The following is a 27,536-nucleotide window of genomic DNA, read 5'->3' as shown; positions in this document are numbered from 1 at the left end:
GTGAATGCTTGTATCTTAATGTCATTTGATGATTTTAAGATTCCTTTAAACATTATGCTCCCTCCCGAGTCATGTGTTCATTCATTCATACAACAAATTTTACAAATTCTGACCATCTGCCAAGGGCTGAACTAAGTGCTGAGGATGAAGCTCAGTTCTCCCTTGTGGCTGACAGTCTAACAGGGAAGAGTATGTATCCATAAACAAAATGATGTATGATATCATTGAAATAAACATAAAGGCAAATGGAATGAAATGGCAGGATCTGCTTGATTTTTTGTTTTATTTTGCTCTGTTTGGTTAGCTAGGACCTCTAAAGAAGGCTTGTTTCCTGTGTGAGATGGTATTTGAACTTTTACTTGCAGAATGAGTTCATCAGATGGATAAGGAAAAGAACACAGACCTTTTCATGTAGAAAGTAGTGTGCAGTCGAAGAGCAGATGGTATAGAATATGTCTGCTCAGGGAATGATGAGTTTTTCAGTGTAGCTACAGTTGTTCTGTAGAAAAGAGGGACCACTGAGTAATTTTAAACTCTTTCATCACAATAAATTACTCATCAGCATTCAAGGACCTCCAAAATCCAACTTCTGTTTTTTGTTTTGTTTTGTTTTTTTGTTCCCACTCTTTTGGGACTGAATACCTTAATACTCTTGCCCCTTACTGCTAACAAGCCTATTTACTTTAGGTACAATTTAGTTTGAAACAAACCAGGCAGCTATACTTTTGGATAGAGATTAACAGCGTTCACCACATTCAGTTATCCTCTTCTTTCTGGGCAAACAGGAAGCTTTCACAGCTACTCTTGAACTTTAGTTTGATACACACAACTCAGTATGACCAATGGGTTATGAAAAGACATGATTAAGTATAATTTCCAATTACTGTGGTTTAGACTGGGTATGAGTTTTCCATTTTTCTTTACTCCTTCTGCTGTAGTACTAGTAGACCCAAGTTCAAAACATGGTAGAATCTCCATCATGTGGATCCCTCAGTAACCATATGGAAGAGAAGAGCAAATCTACCTGAAGACCCATGTGAAGTAGGAAGTAAAAGCCAGAAAAAAACCTTTGCTGTGCTGTGCCACCAAGATTTTAGAATAAACTTGTCACTCCAGCCAGGAGATATCCAGGCTGAGTGGAGCAAAAAGGTGTTACAATTTGGGGGGAGATGTGATTTGTTCAAAACAGAACGTAGAAATAACTTACTTTGTAAATTCAAAAAAAATATATCAAAACTCATTGCTGGGACCCAAACTCATGGACTTGGTTAGGATCTGGGTTGATGCAGGACCTTGGAGCTAAGTTTCATTAGTTTCATCATCTGTCTTTCTCCCTAGAACAGCCTACCCTGATTTAGCCATCCCAGGCCTTTTATGCATTATGGATGGAAAAACTGTTCCCCAAATAGAGAAATTTCTGCATCTGTATTAAGGTAGGGTAGGTTTTATTGGGTGATGCTAAAAACTCCTGTTCCCCTGAAACCATTACTTATAGCGTTATACATACATCTATACATACGTATTTGCCCAGGGACATTCTTTGCCTTTTTTGAAAGAGGAGTATATGTGTATCTTTGCAGTTGAGTACCAAGCAGCCCAGCTTTTCCTTCTACCAGCTTTGGGAGTTTGCAAATTTCTGTTAGGAATCTCAATGACTAATTAATTGATTAGTTGATCCATCTCCTCATTCATACATTCATGCAGTTATCCAATGAATATGTCTAGGGTCTTATTTAGTTGCTGGAGATATCATAATAAATAGTTTATACATTGTACTTAACTCCTGACAGTTAAAAATCTAGACAATTCATTGATCCATTACTATCAGAATAGATGAAACCTTACTTAAGTCTATCTGATCTGTAGAGTAAGATTGAATCAAACAGGTTGAATGACCTTTGCCCCTTTCCTACATCCCATTTAAGGCATGCAGAGAATAAATTAGGTCATTCACGAAAATTGTTGGAGCTTCAAGAAAAAAAGTGCTATTTAAATTCAGATCATTAGCACCAATAATCTAATAATAGACATATAAATTCATAATGCATTTGAATAACTCTAAAATAAATATGAGTGGTGATTAAGTGATGCCATAATTGGAACTCTGTAGGTGGAAGCAGGATGAGGGGGAAAGAAAAAAAAATCACATTTTTCTAGTTCTTATTAACCACCCAAATTTGGGAAATGTTACTTAGAAATAGTTTTGTGAGAGCATCTCTGATTACAAAGGGCAGGATAATGTGATTAGTTTTGAAAAGACATTTTTGCAAGGTGTGCATGCATGTCCTTTTATTCTAGTTCTCATTGTTAATATTAAAATTTTTGTTAAATTGCCAAAATCTCAAAGCAAGTCAAGTACCTTTTATGAGAATAATGCTAAATGTGGAGCTTGGATACACTCAGGTGATCACTGAAATATGAATGTTGGTCATGAATTAACATCCACTTTTTCTCAGATTTCACCTAGTTTGTAGGCTACTATCATACTTCATTCTTATTATATGATACATAAAGGCTCAGTATTTATAGATTTCCTGTTTTTAGTGTCAGCCCCTTATTCCCCCTCCCAATAAGAGCTATCTTTATAGCACCCACATATTCTACATGAAAGAAAACATAAATACATGCAAAACTGTCATTGGCTTTTAAGGTATAATATAAGTGATTAAATTTTATCATGAGGAGACAACCAGCTAATGGGTTTAGTGGAACACATAAAACCTCATAAAATACAAAAGTTAAATTTTGTCAGATAATGGGAATCAGTTATAGAAACCAACAGAGTTTCCTTTTCCCCCTGAATAAATTCTAAACAGTCCTTAGAAAATGAATTACCAGACTGCAAATCAGGATGAGGTATTTTATAGCCATAAAACTGAAGCTACTTTCAGACCACTTAGTTGGAACGGAAAAAAAAAAAGGGAGAGCAACTTGTCAACCCTGTTGTTGTAGTGTCACCGCCAATGGCATCGGATGCTTGGCTCTGCCTCCATCTTAACCATTTGACCTTGTTTAGAACAACCTGAATCCAATCGACAGGCCTCCTGCACAATTCCCCACCCATAATAGAAAGCACACACCTCCGAGAGCGCGTTCAGCTGGAGCTTTGCCAATAGAAGTAATTACGTGATGAAACTATTTAACTTTGACTAAAATACTCTCACCAGGTTCTTGCAAACGGTGTGTCTTATATCTTGTTGAAGCAATTTTATACCATGCCTTTAAAGTACAGTAATGGCCCCTTGCATTGACAGAATCCTCGTAAAAGGAGAAGACCAAGACCTGGCTCATGAAGTAGTATTGATTTTCTGAGTTGCCAAAGATACAACACTGTTGTTAGGGAGAGGAGGTGCTGTGGCCTTCAATATCACAGGAGGGTTCCTCAGTAAGCACAGGCATCAGGAGGCCCTGGTGATAAATAATGTATTTGGGTGATAACTGCCTGTATTACTTTGTTTGTTTTAAAGTGACTCAGCACTTGTTCATCCCAAATGCTTCTTGATGTCACCAGAGGCTGCGGCAGACTGTTCTCTATATAAATAGTGCCCAGACTCCAAGGCAGTGCCTCTTGAGGGTTAATTTCCATGAATGATTTATCTTAGGCAGATTTTTCTAAATTTTAATCACTAAGGACAATGAACAGATTCAACTTCTACTAGAGTGATGGCTTCAATTTATTCCTTAAAGAGAGCTTAAGTGTGTCTGCAGATCCGTAACTATATCTAATACAGGTTAAGTTAGTTTTTAGTCATTTCTAGTAAGTCCGCATGAAAAAGATTTATAACCTTGAGCATAGCTGTATGTATGTCATTATAAACAGCAAGCAAAGGAAACCAAGCGTCTTGATCAGATGCTCACAAAATATGCAGTTCCACCAACCTACATAAATGCATACAACTAAATCACCACTTTTTTCAATTTTAAATTGATAAACTGCACAGTGTCTCATACTAAATAAAAGTAAGAAGATGAATCTTTGATTATTTTCAAGGAAAATTGAAAGTTATGTTTTTTAATCTGCTTAGAATATGAATATCTATACTCAAACTTTTTCCCCCTTTGGTGGTGGTAGGGGGTCTGCTGTAGTGATGCAAATAATAGAACTGTTGCTTTGTTGACTTAACTCTTGACTAGAACACTTTTTGTTTTAGAGGAAGATGATGGTGAGGGTAGGAGATTTAGAACAGTAAGGCCAGAGCTAACTCTCATTAATAGGACACAGACTCCAGTCCCCAGGGCTAATGTGAATATCCCAGGAGAGAAAGCAAGGGATGGCATGTGGTCATCCTTCACTTAAAAGACAAAGAAGAGCAACCTACAGCCACCTGTCCCAGTTAACTGGAAGGCATTTGCCCATTCGCTTCTCTTTCCTCCCACAAACAGGAAGAGCTGTCAAAATGATCATGAATGTGTTCTGCAGTGCTTAACTTTCAGGAACATCACTAAAACGAGAAGGCGTTTGTTAGGATATCTTTGTTTGGTGGACAAGCTTTTGCAGCCCTTCAAGTCTATGGGAGTGGTGCCTCTGGTACTGTGTGGTGCTCAGCCAGCTTGGCAGGATGCAGGGACTCTGGTGAAGAGAAGCTATGTATAGAGAAGATGTTCCTGCCTCAGGTTCTCACTCTCACTTTAAGCTGCTTGAGGATATAGATATCTCTGGCCCAGACTAGGGAGAGAAGAATCAAATTTGAGATTAAAGCTTTAAAATTAACAGGAGTGGGTCTTAAATGAGACAAGTCTAGCTATCAAAAAGAACTTCAGGGCCGGCGCCGTGGCTCAATAGGCTAATCCTCCGCCTTGCGGCGCCGGCACACCGGGTTCTAGTCCCGGTCGGGGCGCCGGATTCTGTCCCGGTTGCCCCTCTTCCAGGCTAGCTCTCTGCTGTGGCCAGGGAGTGCAGTGGAGGATGGCCCAAGTACTTGGGCCCTGCACCCCATGGGAGACCAGGAGAAGCACCTGGCTCCTGCCATCGGATCAGCGCGGTGCGCCGGCCACAGTGCACCGGCCGCAGCGTCCATTGGAGGGTGAACCAACGGCAGAGGAAGACCTTTCTGTCTGTCTGTCTCTCTCTCTCACTGTCCACTCTGCCTGTCAAAAAATAAAAAATAAAAATAAAAAAAAGAACTTCAGAAATTAGCTCAATCTGCTAAGAGAACAATCTACTGGGGAAGAGGACTTTTACATGATAGAGAAAAGAGTCAGATGTGGGAAGAAATTAAATTGTTTAATGTTCATACTTCAGTGTGTTACAACTCCTCAGTCAGGTAGGTATGTATGAAATGAAAAGATTACTGCTTTCCTTCCCTGCATTCTTTTTTTTTTTTTTTTTATTTGACAGGTAGAGTCATAGACAGTGAGAGAGAGAGAGACAGAGAGAAAGGTCTTCCTTCCGTTGGTTCACTCCCCAAATGGCCGCTACAGCTGGCGCTGTGCCGATTTGAAGCCAGGAGCCAGGCGCATCCTCCTGGTCTCCCATGCGTGTACAAGGGCCCAAGCACTTGAGCCATTCTCCACTTCTCTCCCAGGCCACAGCAGAGAGCTGGACTGGAAGAGGAGCAACTGGGACTAGAACCCGGTGCCCATATGGGATGCCGGTGCTGCAGGTGGATTAACCAAGTGAGTCGTGGTGCTGGCCCCCTTCCCTGCATTCTGAGAATATTTCCTTCAGGGTAAAATGCATATTGATTTTCTCATACGTCTAAGAAAAGTTACTTGCCTGGCAGTCAACTTTCTTCACTCTATGCTCTGCTTCCAGTAACAAATTTTCCTTCTTGTCCTGTGTCTGCCACGCTCCTTTTTTTTTCAGGGAAGCACTATCACATTTTCCTGTATCTGAATCAAATTTTGCCTTGTTTTTCTGCAAACTTATTGACTCTTGATAGTTGTCTGAATCCCCATCTTTTAACCAAGTCTTGGTTAATCTGATGTGAACAGTTTGAGTTCGTGAGGATTCTTATGGAAGGTCCTGCAAGTTTATTGGATTGGAGATGTACTAGTCTGTAGCTGTTGAGGGCAGTACTGTTTAGTCAGCATTCTCTGGAGACACTGTGTACTTTCAGGTGGAAAGAGGCATCTTGCCAATCCCAACACCACCCAACATTTACCATTTGGTTGCCAAGGCGTGCTATGATTTGTGATTACAATCATGTTCACATTCTAAATGTTCTGTCATCTTAGATGGACGATTGAAAGATAGTTAAGGGTCCATTAGCCTGGGGCAAATGAGGAGGTGGTGCCCTCTGAAACTTGATGGAGGTCAATAAAGGACAAATGAAAGATAACACTAATTCACACAGTGGGTAATAAAATGAGGGACCTCATTATCCTAAAAGGTGATACTGGCAGAAAATATAAATGGATTTTAAAAGGGTTTGGACAAATTTATGAATGACAGATTCATAAATGGTTCCAGAGAGGAGTGGGATGCAGTCAACCTTTAGGGTGGATGTCAGAGAAGACAGTCATGCCTTTGTGGGCCCTGCCCTTTAGCTGTTCCCTTGGCAATAATACCTGGAATTAAAGGGAGTGTAGGCATGGATGATAGTGTATTCACAGCTCAGAAACACATGGGTGACAAAACAGAGTATTGGGGAGAAAAATGAACCTTGGAGCTGACCCCTTTTCAGCTAGATATCCCTGAAAAAAGTCAAATATCCAACCAAAAGAGAGATAGTATGTCATAGGTACCTGGTATTGTTTTGAAGATTGGAGAGACTATCTATAAACTCTGCTCCAAGTCTACAAAATGATATGTCCTCAAAAACTGTACTATCTTGTGTCACTTAATGTCCTCTGGGTTCATTCATGTTGTCACAAATGACAGCATTTCTTTTTTATGGCTGAATACTACTTCATAAATAAATGTGGGGATACAGATATCTCTTTGATATAGTGATTTCATTTCCTTTGGAGCTGTGTACACACACATGCTGAGTAGTGGGATCGGTATATCAAATGGTGGTTATATTTTTAATTTTTGAGCTCTAACAAAAATGATAACTGTGAAATTATACATATGTGAATTAACTAGATTTAGCTATTCCATGATGTATGGATACTTTAGAACATCATGTTGTACACATGATAAACACAATATTATCTATCAATTAAAAACCATTGCAACTATCATTATTATAAATAAATTCATGTAAATTAAAATGACACTCTTTGCTGATTTCCAAATATAGTTATTCTGATGGGTTTCATTACATCACTGGGTACGCCATATTTATAGTTATGCTTATTTTAGAAGACCATTACCCATAGAATTGATGTAAACTGTCATTGTGTTAAATGACTGATTTTTCAGCCTTCATTCTTGTGATTCCTTCAGGGACACTGGGAAGTATTAGGTGGCTACACCCTAACCCCATTTCTCTTCTCCCTCTTATCTTGCTAAATTTCTTGTCTGAAGGACCAGACAACTTTCCAATATCCTCTATAAGGAATGAAAATGTGTGTTTAATGAGAACCCCTCATCAGTATCACTTGCCTTTTCAGCGTTACTTCCCCTGCTTAAGAATTTGAACTTTAGGGGCTGGCACTGCAGCATGGTGGATAAAGCCGCCTCCAGCAGTGTCAGCATCCCATATGGGCTCCAGCTCAAATCTCAGCTGCTTCACTTACATTCTAGCTCTGTGCTATGGCCTGGGAAAACAGTAGAAGATGGCCCAAGTCCTTGGGCCCCTGCACCCATGTGGGAGACTTGGGAGAAGTTCCTGGCTCCTGGCTTCAGATCTGTGCAGCTCTGATCATTGCAGCCGTATGGGAAATGAACCATTGGATGGAAGGTCTCTCTTTCTCTCTGCCTCTACCTCTGCCTCTCTGCAACTCTGCCTTTCAAATGGATAAATAAATCTTAAAAAAAAAAAAATACTTGGCCGGTGTCACAGCTCACTAGGCTAATCCTCCACCTGCGGTGCTAGCACTCCGGGTTCTAGTCTTGGTTGCTCCTCTTCCAGTCCAGCTCTCTGCTGTGGCCCAGGAAGGCAGTGGAGGATGGTCCAGGTGCTTGGGCCCTGCACCCACATGGGAGACCAGGAGAAGCACCTGGCTCCTGGGTTCAGATCAGCACAGTGCGCTGGCCGTAGTGGCCATTGGGGGGGGTGAACCAACAGAAGGAAGACCTTTCTCTCTGTCTCTCTCTCTCTCACTGTCTAACTCTGCCTGTCAAAAAAAAAATAGATACTGCAGGAATCAACCCATGTTATAATCCTTAAAATCAAATGGCTTTGGTGACTCGCTCCTCTTTAAAAAAAAGAGTTTGAACTTGGAAACACTAAATTAATGAAACTTTGTATTGCTAGGGATGGTGAGATTTAGATGTAGGTGACACTCTTGTTTATGAAAATACTCTGGGGAATCCTATTTACCAATAAAGACAAAGTCCTTTGAGTGTATTATTGAAATTAATTTTAAAAAGCTGCATAATTCTGCATAATTAAAGAAATATAAAATTTGAGTTTCATACTAATGATCAGTAAAAGAGAGGGTCAGGAGCCCTTTGCTTAGATGTCTAGGGAGCAAAATGACCAGTGAGAAATCTCCTAGGATAGGGATGGGCAAGAGACTTAAAGACGAATATTTGCCCTTCAGTTTTAGGTTGTTCTTATTGTGTATTTCCCCACATTCTCTTTCATTTTACATAAACCACAAGCTAAAGTTATTGCACACAGTAGATTTGCATTGATAGTACTTTGGGAAAGCAAGAGAACAGAGATGATGATGTTCTTTGGCAAATTGGTCCTGGAAAGAGAAGTTTGAGGTCTTTCTAAATGAAAGAAATCAGTGGCTATGACCAGGAAAGTAGGATTTCCCTCCCCTTCCTAAAGATGTTGGGGATTAGACTACTTCCCATTTGGGATGAATGATTTCAACAAGAAATTTAAAGAGGAAGATGGCTATAGGAGATGAGAAGACTTGCACAAATCAGTCTATTCAATGGGTCTTCAAAAAGTTCACCAAAAATGTTAAAAAATATCCATGGATTTCGAAGTTTCTTTGCACTAAAATAAGTTAGCCTTTAATTCTATTTTTCTGTATTTTGAAATATTCTTGTATAAATCTTATCCATTAAAATTCACTTAAATGAACATAGATTTAAGATATAAAAAATGATGATCAATGTTACTTTACCTACTGTCAATTATAGACACATGGACCAAAGCAAATCGCACTAGTCAAATTAGTGCTCTTATATCTTTTCATAGTGCTTGAAATTTTACAAAATCCTTTCACCTCTATGATTTACTTGAGAAATCTTATTTTTTACAGAAGTTAGACACTCAGAAATACCATCTTTCAAGAAGTTATACTTCACTGTGTGCAGGTAATGCCTTCGATATTTGTTTAGGGTTAAATACTTGACTCATAGAGTTGGCTGGAAAACTCACATGAAATGGAATATTGGTTTTGTTACAATTTATGAACCCTGGTATTCAACATTAATATAGAAAATATAGAAGGGGACATTTGCTGAGCCGAGTGCATGGGTCTCTAGTATCTTGGACACACAGAACAATATGTAAAGTAATAGCAAAAACAAACAGCTTAGGAAAAGTAAAGCAAGGTATCTTAGTAATTCTTGAAAAGGATTTACAACCTATATAAAAATGAATCATAAACCCATTGGCAAATAGATCCAAGCCCTTTTGGGAACATATTTAGTTTATATATAGGAACTAAAACGCAGGGTAAGAGGAAGGATCAACAATGAGAGAAGGAGGGAGGCACACACACACACACACACACACAGAGACAGAGAGATTGATTCAAATTCACATTACTCAGAACTCATAATACCTTGTTAAATGATTACCCTAATAGTTTAGTTAAAAACAGTTATTTTATATCCTCAGCACCTATGCTGACTTTTCAGGGACAAGACTTGCAATAATCCTCTCAGAATTTTTTGGGTTGTACCTTGTGGAAATGTTGGCAAAGCTCCTGTTAATATTCTACTCTATGCCCACAAGAGAGTCAAATTGTGTCTATCAAGAGGGGATAAAAGTATCTAATCAAATCTTTGCTGCACACTAGTTTGGTAGTCTTAAACAAGTTCCTTTTGTTCATCTTTTCATGTATTGAATTAACCAGTAGGTATTTGTAGATTTGCTATCAGATTTAAAACACTTTATTTCACACACTGGTCAATGTGAACATGAGAAAGCATGACACTTGTGCTCAATCAAGTAACTTACCTTCTAGCATACTTGAATTCCAAAGAAAACAGGGCATAGAGGCTTAAATCTGTGTCTGGCATCCAAAGGGTCCTTTAATAAACATGTCTAATGAATAGAAGTAAACCTAGAAAACACATTAAGCAAGAAATAAGAAAATATGCACACATATATACATATTTAATATGTTCATATATATCCATTCATATATATCCATTCTAACTTTACTCTCTTTGTATTGAAACATATCTATAGATGATCGCATACATATTGTTGTGTAACTGAGGGCCAGTGCTATGGTACAGTGAATTAGGCTATGCCTACGATGCCAGCATACCATATAAGTACTAGTTTGAGTCCCAGCTTCTTGCTAATATGCCTGGGAAAGCAGCAGAAGGTGGCCCAGGTACTAATGTCCCTGTACTCATGTAGGAGACTTGGATGGAGTTTTGGGATTCTCTGGCTTTGGCCTGGCACAATTCCCACTGCTGTGGCTGTTTGGGGAATAAACCAGTAGATGGAAGATTTCTCTATCTCTGTAACTGTGCCTTTCTAATAAATAATCTTTTTTTAAAAAAGAAAAAAGTATACACAGTGGGAATTACTTAGTTCTGACATTAATTAATGTTTCCTTTTGAACTAAACATTATAGTTTTCCAAAAAAATTCTTAGAATAAGCAGAATATGAAAAAAATCTTTCTCTTTTTGTCAACTGCTTTATTTAAATGTTTTGCGGGTCAGTTTTCCCATATGTATGCACATTTTATTTAATTACACAAGTATTTCATTTTTGTTTTACATACGTAGGGTACACATATGTGCATATGCAAGAATATACATATACATGTATGCATGTGTATATTCAAATGATTATGTGTATATACAGTTGAGCATCCCAAATGCAAAATACCCTGAAGTCTGAAACTTTTTGGATACTGCTATTTTGCTCAAAACATTTTGGATTTTGGAGGATTTCAGATTTCCAGATGAAGGATGCTTAATCAGTAAAGACTATACAAGTATTCCAAAATCCAATAAATTCTGAAATCTGAAACACTTGTGACCCCAAGGATCAATGGTAAGAGTTATTTAATTTGTGCATTAATGTGCTTTTGATGACTTTCTTATCAGTAGGACCTGAATAGTAGTAATTGTATATCAATCACATCATGGGATGGTAGGTACATTTATTCAGTCTTTTCTCCACTTATGAGTTTTCAGATTATTTCCACTTTTTATTAACCAGTTTAAAAACTATTGTCTAATACGTGCATTTGTGGACTGATATTTCTAAAGGACAGAATCTCTGAGGAATAATTACTCAGATAGAAGAGTCTGCTTAATTTTGGTAAATCTAGGCAGTTTTTCTTCCAAAATGTTTGGTAATCCATATTTCCCCAGCAGTGGATAAGAGGGCACCTACCCAACATCTAAGGCAGCAGCACCATGTTCCGACCCAGCATGAATGTTCCAGGAACCTCTTCCCCTCTCAGTTATACATGGGTGCCTCAGCCTAGATTCAAGCTCTCCATAGCATGAATTCAACTTAGCATTTGGATGTTATTACTGTTCTGGCTTACAGAAACCCTTCGCTTTAGCCAAAGTAGATGAGTTGTTTATGAAAGCAAATGTGTCTTTTCTGACTGCTTCACCTTTGTTCAAGGCTATTCTTTTGTATCTGTTTGGATTTTTTTTCCATTCTGTCGCCTTTCGCCTTTTGCTAAATATCTCCATGTTCTTCAAACTCTGTGTTCCCCTTCAGTTTTCCTGAGACTCTCAACTAACTGTGCTGCTCTCCACCTTTCATCAGCTTCTGTTTTGTGGTGCTTTTGTATAATACATTGTGTCATATACAGTTTTTTATATACCTACTTATTGCCCATATTCAATGGTAACAACTCTGAAGATGATCTGTCTTTTCATATTTTTCATATTTACATTTAATTTTTTAAACTAATTGGCTTAAGAAATCAATGAAAGAAATATCACAATTTATACTCAGCAAATGAAGGAAAAAAGTCACAGAAAGTATTAAAAATAATGAGTGTATTTCACACCTGAGATCCTGGGAGTGTGAATTTTCTTTTCTCCAAAGATCAGGAACAATGGAGAACACAGTTAGGAGATGAAAATAATATGGTATGGCAGAATGCATTCTTGGCACCATGAGAGCACCCAGGGGGCAGTGTACACCCGGAGGTGGCTGCATGCAATGCAGATGTTACAAAGTTGGAACTTGGAATACAGATATAGACTTTCTCAATTTATTTCATATGCTTTGATTTTGAGACTGGAGTGGAATAACACATGGTAACAAATTAGAGAAATGATGATTTCTGATACGTAAACACTGTCCAAAGTGAAACTGACTGGCAAAATGGCCAAAAGCTTTCAACCTCCAGTTATTCATTATGGGGATCACAGATCTTCAAAGTCTTATTTCCATAAGTTAGGCAGGTTGGTGATGGCCCCAGTTCTGGTATTATTGTTTTTTGTTTGGTTTTGGTGAATATTATCTTTGGTCTTCTCCAGGGCTGGTTGATATTTGGCAACTGTCCTGTGCCTATATAGCCATTGTAGTTTTCTAGATATTGAAGTCCTCTCCTTTGAGGTTTGAGCATTAGGGCTCAGTGTTCCACTTATGTTCCCTTGCTATTACCCTGGCAGCTTCACCCTTCTCTCAGAACCACTCTGCCCTCACATTTCCATCTCTGTTCTCACACCTGAAACTTCTTCAAGATAGTGTAACAAAGTGTTAAAACCTAACCAGGTAGGATCTTCCATGACCCTGTTGTAGCTGTGGGTCCGGTAGGGTCTATACACAACTGAACTAAACCTAGATGATCAGTCCCAGTATCTTTTTTTTAAGATTTATTTTATTTTTTTGATAGAGTTTCAGAGTGAGATGGGAGTCAGAGAGCGAGAGGTCTTTCATTTGCTGGTTCACTCCCCAAATGGCTGCAGTGGCTAGGGTTGGGCTAGTCCAAAACTAGGAGCCAGGAACTTCATCTGAGTCTCCCATGTGGATGCAGGATCCCAAGCACTTGGGCCATCCTCTGCTGCTTTCCCAGGTGCATTAGCAGGGGGTTGGATCAGAAGTGGAGCAGTCAGTACTGGAACCAGTGCCCATAGGGGATGCCAGTGCTGAAGTTGTGCCTTAACCTGCTTAATCCACAATGCTGGCCTCAGCCCTGGCATCTTTGAATCCATACAAATCATGCTTCAGTCTCCTCCTCCTTTGTTATTTGAACAAGGAATGACTCACTTGGCCATCTGAACATGAACCTCCTTAACTAGAGAGGAACATTTAAGTTTGACTATGTGGCTATTTAACCAGAACCGCAAAAAACAGTGATGTTGTTGAATAACAGATTCACTGGGAATATGGTGAAGAAAGTTTGTCTCAGAGTACAAGTACTTGCAAATTGTTTTTGTTTCAATGTTTGCATTTAAACATAACAAAGGAGGAGGGGTGAAGTTCAGCTTAGTTGTTAAACTGCATGTTGGGATTGCCTTCATCCCTTATCAGAGTGCCTTCAGTGGAGTCCTGGCTCTGCCCTTGATTTCAGCTTCCTGCTAATGCACACCCTGGAAGGCAGCAGTGAGGCTCAAGTAACTGAGTCCTGGTACCCAAGCACTATCCCACAAAACATTAAGTTCCCAACCCCTGGCTTCAGCCCTGCCCAGCTCTGACCATTGAAAGCAACTGAAGAATGAACCAGCAAATGAAAGATTTTCATCTGTTTCTGTCTTTGTGTGTGTGTCTGCCTTTCAGATAGATATAGATAGATAGATAGTTTTTTTTTTATATTTGCAAAATAAAATCAAAGGGGGATGTGTGGCAGATATTTGGACTGGAAGTTAAGATGCCAGTTAGGAAGCTTTTGTCCCACATTGCAGTAGCTAGGTTTGAATCTTGGCACTGCTCCCTATTCCAGCTTCTTGCAAATGTGGACCCTGGGAGATAGCTGTGATGACTCAAGTAGTTGGGATCCTACCACACAGGTGAGAGACCTGAATCAAATTCTGGGCTCCTGTCTTGTCTCTCAACCATTGTGAGAATTTAGGGAGCTCACTGTCTATCTGTCCCTCTCTGTTTCTTTCTCTCTACCTCTTAAAGAAATAAATAAAAAGGCTACTTAATGTAACGGGTCAATTGGCAAAGCAAACCCATTTGTGGATTTAAATCTGATTTGTGTTAAAAGAATACGTTGATTTTTTTTTTTAGCAAAACACTGAGGGATGCTCTATGCTTCTGCCATTGCTGGTGATATTTAACCCACCTATTCTTCCTAATAAAAAAGCAAAGAAATAAAAAACTATTGAACTTTATTTATTGACTTCCTTGTGAGTATAGTTAATGTTGACATAGATCAATCACAGTAAGTTCAAATGAATGATATAGTATAGCACAAACTAGGGAAGCAAGTGAAATTGTAATTAGGAGAACATTAACAGTTGGATAGGAATAAGATTTTCCAGATACTCAGGGATGGTGTTAGTGGAGGTGACCAACTTCTTGCCATCTCCATTCATTCTTCAGCAAAGTTCCAGTCTTCCTATGGGAGCAGAGAAAAATGGAGAGGAAAAGGAAGTTGAATAGATATTTCTCAAGTTTCTTAGTATATCTATGTCTCATCTTGTTCTCTGTTAGAATTTCTAAGTGGGATTAATATCTTATAATGCTCTGAGAGAGGAAGTGAGATACAACAGAGGAGGTGATGCAGCCTAGAAATAGCAGAATATCATACTTGAGCTTGCAAGGAAACTATCATAGCTTCTTTTTCACACATCCCCCCAATTACCATGTCAGTAGATTCATTTTCTCACCCTTCGTTCTACTCCCATCACTTCTTGGTGTTTCTTACTGGTCAAGAGAAAAAAATGTAGGAACAAAGAATGTTACCTACAGAAGAGTTTTCATGTCTTCTTTTTGGAGTTTATCTGGGCCAAACTACTCAGAGTAAAGTCATCTGACTAATAACAGTTGTCTCTGTCTCCTATGCAAACACAGATGGTGTTAGTGACTTCAATTAACAGGGAATATGCCAAGTCTTATCTTTCTGACAATGGCGATGTCTTTGCCTTGTGTCATCCACATATTCCCTCTCAGTACCTCTGTAGCCAATATCAAATCTCAGCTGAAATTAAGCAGTTGGTGGAAAATAGTAGCTAGAGATTAGCTAAGGGGCTTGGATAGGTCAAAACCTACAACCTACATACCTTTATCTCATGAGGCTGCTGTTGTGGAGTTCCCAAGCATGTTGATCCTCTCATGGATGCCTAGTCCAGTGACTAAAGTCCTTATGGCTACTAATATGAGCTTTGTGTACAGGTAAATTGGAATTGAAGTATTTATAGCCTCAGGGGAGATTTATGTATCTTTTGTTGCTGTTACATAAATTACTGCCATATATGTATATCTTTTGTATTTGATTTTAATCCTAAAGAACCTAGATTTTAAAGTCAGTAACATAGAACTTGAGAAAAGTGTGTGGCCCCACTTTATATTATATTCTTATGAGATATAAAGCAAAAAAAAATTTTTGGCTGCTGACTAAAAGCATATTTTCTGTCCTATGCATGGACTTTTCTCTTCCCCAGCCTCTCCACTAAAACCAGAGCTGACAGAAACCGTCTGTGAAAAAAATAGGGCTGCTTCTCAGGGGATAAATGTTTCTTTGATTTCCTTTTCTTTTTCAATTGGTAACCATTAATTTTAAACTTTCTTGGTATTTTCTAGGCAATAAGAAGAGAGAAGGGAGGGGCCTTCAGGGAGGAATTCAGGCTCTTTCTGCAAAGTGTTCACAACTGGTTGTCTGTTTTGAAACGCAGCCTGCCTGCATACAAAGAGATCACCACTATCTTTCACATTCAAAGACAATTGACAGTTGGTCCAAATGCAGGAAATAAGGGTCACAGCAATTTCCATAAGGGGCAGAGTTAATGTGATTCTGGCCACTCCTAATGCTGCATGAAAATACCAAGTTTTGTGCAAAAATCAGCTTAGAGTGCACACCTATATCACCAGGAAAAAAGAGCCCCCAATCTCTTTTGGGAGACCTAGAAATCTAGGATGCCTAACTCATTTTTAGTGGATGTTGGCTTCAAGTTTCTCATTGTCATCCACTTAAAAGGTTTACTGTGAAGCTTGCAGCACCACTTCTGGGCTATGAGTTAGAGTAGGGAGAATGTTTGGAGGAAGAAAATTATTTCTTTGGAAATAAAATGTTTTAGATAAATTATTTTGGAAAAATCTTTATTTTGGTGAAAAGCAACTCTTGTACAGTTTGAAGACATTTGGAGATTTCTGCCTCAGGTGAAAATAATAGAACATCGTAGCGCTCTTTTGCTTGGTGCAATGTTATGTTGCTTTATATTCCCTTCTTTGATTGAGTGTACATGAGTCAGTTACTGTTTTGCATTCATCTAATGTTGATAAATAGGATTAAGTTCAGCTGCTAGTAGCAGGGAAAGATGGTAATCACTTATGTAGAAAAATACATGCTCATTTCTCTGTGGCATAAATTGTGATAGTTCTTTCCACCATGGTCCTTCCAGCTTACTACTCCCCAGCCTTTGACTAGAGTCTTCTGAGGTAGTAGTGATGCAGACTGCAAGACAGAGGAAAAGAAAGGCAGAAGAGAGTGAAGAAGTCACCTGTCCCTCTTTATCTCTTGATAGAAAGATGTGGACACCCCTTGCTGCTAGGAAATTATGAAATTTAATCTTAACTCTGTGGCATCCTGGTTAAAGATTCCATTACTTTGGAAAAATAGGATAACGGATATTGGGGCTACTACTAGCATTCTCTCACAAGCCATTTTCCTGACTGAGACACATAAACACAGCTGAGGGGGTATGGAGTACTCCCACCCTTATTTTCAAAGGGATATTTTGGAAAACACAGTAGAATTGACAAACATACAGAAAATTAGTGGCATGAAATGCAAAGTAAGTCACTATTCTATTTGTTGTATGACAGTGTAAAACTTCTAAATGTAATCAAGAGGGAAAACACTAAACAACAACATAAAAACCTCACCAATTGTTTAGTATAATTCAGCCAGCGAGTTTTATTTTAATGTTGGATATTCTGTACCTCTGATCTAAATGCGTTGTTTATAACATGACGTGATATAACTATGTAATTTTAGACATAAATATTATACTCTACTTCAATAGTTCTGCATTTCAGTTGTGGTAATTTGTAGTTTTATTGATGGTAACTTGAATTATTTGAAAATTAGATCACCATTTTTGTTTCTCCCTTGTCATATTTTGTTGCCTATGTCTCTCAGGCTTTATTCATGCCATGTTATCCAGTTGTTTTTGCATTAATAAACAGATGCTTGTTCCATTAAGGATAAACTGGAGAAAGGTCATCTCTCCCATGATTAGGAGAAAAAGCCATGCAGTAGCCACAGGATGATCAGGACCATGGACAGCAGTACATAAATTCCCTGCCCTAACCTCACATTCCCACGAAGACTTTGTTTTATTTATAAATGTTCTAGTTCTGGGGCACTAGAGATTCAAATCAAAGAGTCTGGAAGGAGAGAACTCTGAGGATAATGTCTGGAGTGGTCCCTCCTTCTCTGTTTGCCACCCTCACTTACCCCACCACCACCACCACCACCACCACCATCACTCCCTCCACCAACCAGAGATGTTTCTGTCTTGAATTCTCTTTCAACCCTTAATCTCAAACATCTGCCTCTATTATCAGACCATCAAAACTATGAGAATATCAAGATGGTTTAACACAATTTTTCCAGACTATCTTTAATATTTTGACATCTTACTGGTTTTAGCTTTTTTTTATTTACTCCGACGAATGAGACATAATTAATTATTTAATGCATTGGAAGGATTAATTAAGAGGAATGCCTAGTCACTCAAGTCACTGGACCCTGCTGGTTGTCACTCTCTGACTCTTTTTTTCTCTTCACACTCATTTTTATATAGTGACATTACAGTCCAAGTCTTCTTTTGTAAATAATTAATTTAAACCCAGAAAAATCATGTAATGAGCTCAGTTATATGGACAATTAGTAACAGATTTGGAAATGAATTCATTCGCTATTTACTGGCTCCAGACCCACTGCCACTCTAATCTACTCAAACACATCACTTATTTGGGATATAACATTAATCAGATACAACATGACCTAAAACATACACTTAGTGGCCACCCTGAAAACTATATAGCTCAACTACTTCTTAAACACATCATTGCTTTTAGTCTGTTCTCTTGCTCTTACATTTCCTGATCTTCTTTTGGAAGTTGCTTTTGAATACCACATTCTGACTGTTCTGAATGAGCAGTCTATCTTATCTGCTTGGACTTAGCAGCTGGATGCTTATGAACCATGAACCAAATACACTTTGGGAATGGGAGGTCTCATTCTGGTGTTCTGAGCCAGAGAGTAAATTTAAGTCTCTTTCCAGGACTCTCTAGTTGAATGCTTGCCTTGGCTAATGGTGATCTGTAGCCATGTGTGACTCTGTATGATCATCTCTACTCTAAAACTGACCTGACAGAAGCTTCTTGTGAAAATTGCAACTTGGAAAATTCCAAAGTGGAAGACTGAGAAGACTCTGGTGTATACATGATTTCAAAAATAAAATTTAAGAGCATTTAAAACATGACAGAGTGATTTTCCTTTTTAAAAAAATTCAATACAATGAGCTGAGTGTGTGATTTCTTTTCATGTTTAATTCTTATTTTTGTTGTTTGTCTCTTCTCTCACAGAGGGCCATATCTAACCACATCCACCCAGTCTTCCTAAGAACGCTGAGTTGTCATGCAGGAGCTTTACCTCACACTGGGGAGATATTAGTTGATAAGATCTACCTTGTTCAGATTTATTGCTTTAGCATATTTCATGCTAAAAATATTTTTCTACCATCTGCTAAGATTAGCACTCTAGTGGTATAATAAATTTACTCACCCTGTTTCTATGATGTAGTTTGGAACCAACTTTACACTTTATTCGGCCTAATTGAAAATAGGATAAGATAAATGATGCACTTTGAATTTCTCTCTCAGACATACCATTGTTCATTACTTCAACAGAGGATGAGCACATCTGATTGTAATTTTAGTGTTTCAGTAAAACAAAAGTTCCCATGGCAAAAATATGGCTCAAGCCATTATCATCATCCTGTAGAGTCTTGTAAAAATATTTAATATTGTTGTACCCTCAAATGAAATGTTGTTTTTCATTTAAATATAAAACTTGGGGGTCACCTTTCCAAAACATTCTATGAAGAGAAATTCTTTTCAGTGGAAATACAGGACCTCATATTTGCTTACATCTGAGGCTCCAATTGAAGGTCAAATTGAGAATTTGATGATTTGCAGCTTATTGGGAAATTTGGATTTGCTCCTCTTATTCAGTCTTCTACTTGGGTTTGAGTTGTTTTGACAATGTTAAAAGAGAAGGAAAGATATGCAAGGTGTTTATTACATGTTAGATTGTTATAGTTTCAAAGTGTTGTATTGTTCCTTCCAAATTTGGTATTAGACTTGATCATAAGAGTTGCTTTGGCCAAGAAGATGCAAATAAATGAGTTAAAGTAGATTTGCAAAAGCATTTGCATATTGAGATTTGGAGAAAAATTTTTATATTAAGAAGCTAGGATAACCTGCTAGAGACAGGTGGCCCAGGTGACAGACTTGGCACCAACTTCTAGACATGAGAAAGAGGCCTGATCACCCACTCCTTATTGAGTCATCAGGTAAATTTAGCTTCATGAGTAACCCCTGGTAAGAGTATTGGAAAAATTGTTCAGTGAATGATGAATAAATGAAGTATTTCTTATATAGTTATTACTTTAAATTTTAAAAATTTATGCTAAAATACACATAATTTTTTATTTTAATTCAGAGAGTTGCTCTTAAAAAGACTTATTTATTTGAAAGACAGAGCAGTAGAGAGAGAGGAATGAAGAAGGGAAGGAAGGAGGGGAAAAGAGCAAGAGTGAGAGTGAGAGAGTGAGAGTGAGAGAGATGTCTTTTTTTTTATTTAATGAGCATAAATTTCCAAAGTACAGCTTATGGATTACAATAGCTTCCTCCCCTCCCCCCGATAACTTCCCTCCCACCCACAATGCTCCCCTCTCCCACTCCCTCTCCCCTTCCCTTCACATCAAGATTAATTTTCAATTATCTTTATATACAGAAGATCAATTTAGCATATATTAAGTAAAGATTGCCACATTTTGCTCCCTCACAGAAACAAAGTGTAAAATACTATTTGAGTACTAGTTATAGCATTAATTAAACACCTAAGAGTAATTGTGTATTAATTACAGAGTTCAACCAATAGTTTTAAGAAATGCAACTTTTATATTGTTGTGGCTTCTCCCCCCAACCTCCCTCCATCCCGTGGCCCTCCTCTCTCCCTCTCCCTCTCCCATCCCGCCCTTCATCACATTTCATTTTCAATTACCTTCATATACTGATGATCAACTTAGTATATACTAAGCAGGGATTTCAACAGGCTGCACTCACACAACCGAACCAGGTATAGGGTATTGTTCGTCTAGTAGTGTTGCTTTTGAGTTTCATAGTTAAACACATCAAGGACAGAGATCCTGCATGGGGAGCATGAACCCAGTGACTCCCTTTGTTGATTTAACAATTGGCACTCTTATTTATGATGTCAGCAATCACCCGAGACTCTTGCTATGAGCTGTCTAGGCTCTGAATTTGTTTAGTCAAGGCCGTATCACAGTGGAGGTTCCTTCCTCCCTTCAGAGAAAGGCGCCTCTCTCCTTGATGGCCTGATCCTTCTGCTAGGGTCTTGTTCACCAGGATCTTTCAGTTAAATTGTTTTTTGCCACCGTGTCATGGCTTTCTATGCCTGTGAGACTAGAGAGATGTCTTTCATCCACTGGTTTACTTCCTGAATGGCTACTACAGCTGTAAGATCTAGACAGTGCCAAAGCCAGGAGCCAGGAATGCCATCCACACCTCCCACCTGTGTGGTGGGGGCCCAAGTTCTTGAGCCATCCTCTACTGCTTTCCCAGTCATGTTAGCAGAAAACTGGATTGGAAGTGGATCCAGCACTCCAACATGGGATATTGAAGTGTTAAAGATAATGGCTTAACATGCTACGCTACAACTCCCCAAGTTCAGAGTTCTCGAGTGGCTTGTCATGTAGTAATAAATATCTGATAGAATACATAAAAACCTTCTCTACTGGCGACAAACACAGAACTTTGTGATCAGGATCAAGAATAATGGAGACGGTGCCGCAGGCGGAGGATTAGCCTAGTGAGCCACGGCGTTCTAGTCCCGGTCAGGGCGCCGGATTCTGTTCTGGTTGCCCCTCTTCCTGTCCAGCTCTCTGCTGTGGCCCGGGAGTGCAGTGGAGGATGGCCCAAGTGCCTGGGCCCTGCACCCGCATGGGAGACCAGGAGAAGCACCTGGCTCCTGGCTTCGGATCAGCATGGTGCACCGGCCGCAGCGGCCATTGCTGGGTGAACCAACGGTAAAGGAAGACCTTTCTCACTGTCTCTCTCTCTTACTGTCCACTCTGCCTGTCAAAAAAAAAAAAAGAATAATGGAGACATTAAAACCCAGATAGGGTTGCAGTTATGGCTGGGTGGTGACTGAGAAATGTATTTTAAGATCAATATAAGAAAATAATGGGACGCAAACATATTGAATATTATTATTTTTAAGCATTATGTGCCTCAGTTTCCTCTTCTATAAAATGGGGATGATAATAGTAATATCTAAGGAGTACTAACAAATCTACGCAAAGCACTCAAAACAAAGCTTGGTATGGAGAAATTCTGCAATAAATATAAAATGTTCTCATCCTGTGTGCATAAAATATTAACATATTGCTGGCCAGCTTGAGGAGCAGTCTCCGTGCAACCATGATATTAGTGGTTTCTGAAGTTAAGACACAATAAACAGATGATTAGATCTTGTGGTTCTAGCTTTTAGTTCATAGGTAATGGACATATTATGGTGCAGCTGCAGAACATGGTAACAGGCTGGCTGCTGAGCCCTTTCCAAAGTCTTCTTTAAGAAGCTGAGCTTCAGATCATATTAAAACTGCAGTTAGAATAATGTTTCCCTTTTTTTTTCAAAAAAGTTTTTTTTTTAAATTTTATTTGAAAGGCAGAGAGAGAGGGAGAGAGAATGTGAATGTCTTCCTTCCTCTGATTCAATCCCCAAATGACCACAGTGACTCTGTCTGAGCCTCTATCCAAGTCTCCCAAGGGGGTAGCAGGGTCCCAAGTACTTGGTCATCTTCCACTTCTTTCCCAGCGCATTAGCAGGACAGCTGGATTGGAAATGGAGCAGCTGAGACTTGAAACAGTGCTCATTTGAGACGCCAGAATACAGGCAGTTGCCCCAAGAGTAACATTTTCAAAAGGAAGGACTTGTGCCTCAAATTACCAGTTCCATGCATTCTGATACTTTTAGATATCAGAAAAAAAAATAATGGGAGAAATACCACTGTCCAGTCTTACTTCTCATGCTTGGCCAACTTCTCAATGCAAAAAGAACTACCAGACAATTAAAATGTTACATAAAATTATTGAAAATAAGTAACATTTAGGCAATTAAACTTTTCTCTTTTTTTCTTTTTTTTTTTTTTTTTTTTTTGACAGGCAGAGTGGACAGTGAGAGAGAGAGAGAGACAGAGAAAGGTCTTCCTTTGCCATTGGTTCACCCTCCAATGGCCGCTGCGGCCAGTGTGCTGCGGCCAGCGCACCACGCTGATCCGATGGCAGGAGCCAGGTACTTATCCTGGTCTCCCATGGGGTGCAGAGCCCAAGCACTTGGGCCATCCTCCACTGCACTCCCTGGCCACAGCAGAGGGCTGGCCTGGAAGAGGGGCAACCGGGACAGAATCTGGCGCCCTGACCGGGACTAGAACCCGGTGTGCCGGCGCCGCGGCTCACTAAACTTTTCTCTTAACACTGGCAGTCTGGTGACAAGGAGATAGCAGGAGTCCATACTTGAGGATGGGGTGCTGAACAGAGCATACTCAGTGCAAAAAGAAATTTCCCTCTATATTTCACTTGGAATAGTGTATTTTGTTGTCTGGAAGTGCAATTAGATTGTGATCTGAGTTTGACTCATGGATGTTTAGCCACGTTTAATGGAGGAAAATGTTGCCATGATTTTCTGGCCAGAATTGTGGCACTTTATTGACAGTCAGTTGTGCTTGGCAAATCAATTCCTCCTTCTCTTCTATCTTTCTTTCCTTTCTCCCTTTATTTGTGCCTTCAGTCTTTCCTCCTCCCTTCTCTTTTCCTGCCTTCTCTCTTTTTGTGTATGTGTTCACTACTGGGAGAGAAACAAGTTATTTGTTTATTAGAATACTATCATCTGCTGTACTGTTTTTACTTTCTCAATTGCTAAAAAGTGAAAGCAACATCTTTAGTCTTTTTGTGTCTCCTCTTCATTATATTTTCAATTTGGAAAACCTTCGTGGGAAGGTGATGGAAGACTGAATGCTGTTATCTATAAATTGGCACATTATGGTGGCCAAGAGACCAAGTTCAGTTTTGAAAATGCTGGATTCAGATCCATACAGAGTATCTTTCTAGGAGTCTAATCTTAGGCAGGTAATTAATTTCTTTTTTAGAAATGCCCACCTCAAAGGGTGGTTGAGATGATTACATGATCATCAGATAATCTGGTATGTGCAACATGAATGGTATGTCAATAATGCTCAGAAACAGGACGTTTTGTCATTTTGTTGAATTGGACATGCTGAACTATGTCGTGACATTTTATTCAACCACTCCTTCTGACCACTTGTCCTACAGTAGTATGACCAACTTGTGGAACACAGTTGACCATAGAGAGAATAAAGGCCATATTCTTGCACCTACTTGGACATTACTGACTTCTAAACTCAAACTTGTGGCCATAGATGCAACCACTGTAACATCCAGATCCCACTCATCAACAAGCCATAACTCTGCTTGTGTCCTGTAGCTGATTTAAAAGAGAAAGCAGATGAAATATTTAGAATTATCATGATTTGTTATAGTTAGGAAAGACCCTAGAGATGATTAGTCTAATTTGCTCATTTTTCAACTTTAGGCTATATATTATGGTAGCCACTAGCCACATGTGGCTAATGAGCACTTGGAAAATGGACAATTAGAATGGAAATGTGCCAAAATAGAAAATACACCATTTATTTCAAATTCTCAATATGAAAAAATAAGTGTAAAATATTATATTAATAACTTTTCATTGATTACATGTTCAAATGACAATATTTGGTATGTGTTAGATTAAATATAACAAAAATTAATTTTGCCATTTAGAACTTTTTAAATGTGGTTACTAAATCATTTAAACTTATGAATGGGTTCCCATTTGTGGCTCAGTTACATTTTTATTGGGCAGTATTATTTGAAAGAAAGCAAATTAGACATAGAGTTGTGAAGTGACTTGCACAGGAGAGCTCGGCTTTCGCCAGCAGAACACAAATGTGATTCAAGGTCCCCTTGTTCACAGTGCTTCTCTCAACATGCACCCTTCTGCTAAGGATTTTTTTTGAGATGACAGAATTGGGCTCTGATGATGTCTGGGTCCCCAAAAACTAGAGTATTTTTGGAAAACGTTACCAGCACCTCCTCTGTGACCAGCTGTGCTTTTTCTTTCTTTCCTTTTTTTTTTTTTTTTTTTTTTATTGCACTGCCTAGGAGTCTGTGCTGCTGTTATCCATTTCTTGCGTCAGTTACAGAAATTGGTATTGTATCTAAAACAATTGCTGTTATTAACAGGTTAAGCTGCTGGGATGTTAAAATAAAGGCTGCCCAGCTTTAGTGCATTTTGTTGTAATCATCTCCCAGATGCCTTGTCGGAAATCAATTCAAGTTCAAAACTGGCTGGAATTGGGAGGTCAAGGCTTTGGCAGACTAAATATTTTATCTTCTGCTCATGTCTGGAGCTTTTAAAGATGTGGACTGGGGGCTCTTTTCTCATACCCCATCTGGACAAAGATGATTGGCTTTGCCATTTTGCCCAGGTTAGGACAAGGTTAAAATCAATTATAATCAATTATTAAGACTCTTCTTTGGCTGCTTGCTTAAAAAGGGATTTTAAAAGTTTCTCAGTTCTGAGACATGCATATCTTAGTTGCTGCTGAAGATGTTGTTATTCTAGAATGTCAAATGTAGATGTTATCATCACCAGGAGTAAATACACAGAATTTATCCTTTTTATTTCCTTGATACCTATGTTTCAGGACAATGAGAAAAGCCTAAAAAGGCCGAGATAATCATCATTGCTGCACCAAGTTGAAAAATCTTGTTAGCTTCTTCTATGTGTTAGACAATGAAAGCTATTTATAATTTAGTCTCACTGTCAAATTATTTCCCAGGAATTTATTGAGATACTTTTCTCCAGTTGTGTTCATTTGCAGTGCAAATGCACAAGTAACTGCTCAATCTAAGGTGGGTGAAAGAATCATAGATTTCTAATTCCATAGTAATTTTAAGACAAGTGAGATACAACCCTACGTTTTATGATAAGGAACTTGAGACTTGGAGAAATTAAATGACTTCCCATAATTTGTACAGCTATCCACAGGGAGAATTATATCTCCTAGTTCCTAAAAGCATGTGTTGTTCCTAAAACATCCAAATGAATCTTTTTATTTATACAATATTTTCATATGCTCATAATTTTCTTCACAATGATTTGAGAAGAAAACCTATTCATCCAAAATGAATATCATTCTGAACCTTGGACCAAGACATGAACTCAATAAACAGAATATAATTTTAAAGTGTTCTCAAAAGGTCACTTAGCTTTATCCTCCATCTCATATTCCACAAATGGAAATCCCTTGTATTTTCAGGTTTCCTCCAGATCCAGTAGCTGAGGGTTCAAAATGCTGCCAGAAAAATATTCCATTTTATTCATAATCTGTTCAGAAAGATAGCTTCAGCAGTGAAAGTAGAATTTCTCCTTAGACAGGTCTAATACCTGCTATTGAATGGAAAGTGTGGACCACATACTTTGTTAGTCTAGGAAGGGCCGATTAGCAAACACCACAACATATTTTCATAGCAAGCTCCTCATCCTTGTATTGCACTAAAAAGCAAACAAGTTACACCACATTCCTAATCTGAGAAAAAGAAATGCTTGGTGGGGGGAGGGCATACTTTTGAATTCTAATACATTTGTCTCTCCATCAGCAAAGTGAAGTCCTTTATACCAGTAATGTAATGTCCCCACTCGTGCTGTTGATAGAACCAAAATGTGACATGTGAAGCATTTTATAAAGCCAAAGTTAGAGGGTCACAGGCATAATATTATGTAGAAATCAGTGTAACGCTGCACAGAGGTCAGAAAGCACAGAGAAGCCCAGAAAGACCTAGTTTCATTTCTAACTATTTGAACATGAACATTTTACTTACATTGTTTAGCCTCAAATTCTTCATGTGGAAAATGGGGGTCAAAATTATGCTTACCTCATGAATTTTGCTGAAGATTAAATGAAAAAAAGTGTGTAAAGCACTTATCACACAGCTTGATGGAGAGAAAGCTCAAAATAAATCTTTAATAATGACAAATAGGGGCAGGCTTTGTGATGTAGTGGGTTAAGCTCAAATTTGCATGTCAGTTTGCATCCTGGTACCTCAGCCTCCAATTTGGACTCCTGCTAATGCATCCTGGGAGGCAGTAGATGATGGCTCAGGTGCTTGGTCCCCTGCCATCCACATGAGAGACCCAAAAGGAGTTCCAAGCTTCTGACTTCAGCTTGACCCAGCACTGGCTATTGTGAGCATTTGGGGATTGAACCAGCAAAAGAAAGATATTCTCTCTCTCTCTCTCCCTCTCTCCATCTCTCCCTTCCTCTCTCTGCCTTTCAAGTAAATGAAAATAAATATTGAAAAAATAATAATTATTATTCATAATAGTAGCAGTAAAATAGCAGCCACAATAGTAATATTTTATTCCTATTCTTAACACTATATTATTTTTCTTTTGGATCTATATATACTCTTATAGGATAGAATTTCTTCCATGTCTATTCAGATCAAAAGTTCTGGAAGCATTTTTAACCCTGGATTATTCCACAACAATGTAATTCATATGACTGAACTCTTCAAACCTTTCTCAGAGTTGAATGACCACATTCTTCATTTGGATCATTGGTTCAATTCTAAGAACAGGTTATTCACTGAATTTGCAATGAAAACATGATCCTGATAGTCCATGGGCTAATTAATTGGGAGAAATTTTATCCTTTCTTCCTGGATTCGATCTAAATTTGTAGCACATTGAATTATAATAAGCTTTCAAAACCTTTGAAACCAAGTGAGCAGCATAAAGCTGTGGTTAAAGAATAGGT

General features: G+C 38.6%; 2 long non-coding RNA genes across 4 annotated transcripts in view; one reads left to right on the top strand and one right to left on the bottom strand.

Moving 5' to 3' along the window:
* LOC138848811 (uncharacterized) overlaps window positions 1-27,536 on the top strand; it is a 501,068-nt gene that overhangs the window by 407,247 nt on the left and 66,285 nt on the right. The window lies entirely within an intron of this gene.
* On the bottom strand, window positions 14,496-20,826 carry LOC103347677 (uncharacterized). Its single transcript, XR_516257.3, has 3 exons — window positions 20,636-20,826; window positions 19,133-19,179; window positions 14,496-14,737 (listed from the first exon to the last, which is right to left on the bottom strand). It is a non-coding gene; the product is annotated as an uncharacterized lncRNA (long non-coding RNA).

Source organism: Oryctolagus cuniculus, chromosome 2, assembly GCF_964237555.1.
Source record: "Oryctolagus cuniculus chromosome 2, mOryCun1.1, whole genome shotgun sequence".
Taxonomy (NCBI): Eukaryota; Metazoa; Chordata; class Mammalia; order Lagomorpha; family Leporidae; genus Oryctolagus; species Oryctolagus cuniculus.
The sequence above is the reverse complement of the archived record's forward strand: the minus strand, read 5'-3'. Positions and strand labels throughout refer to the sequence as shown.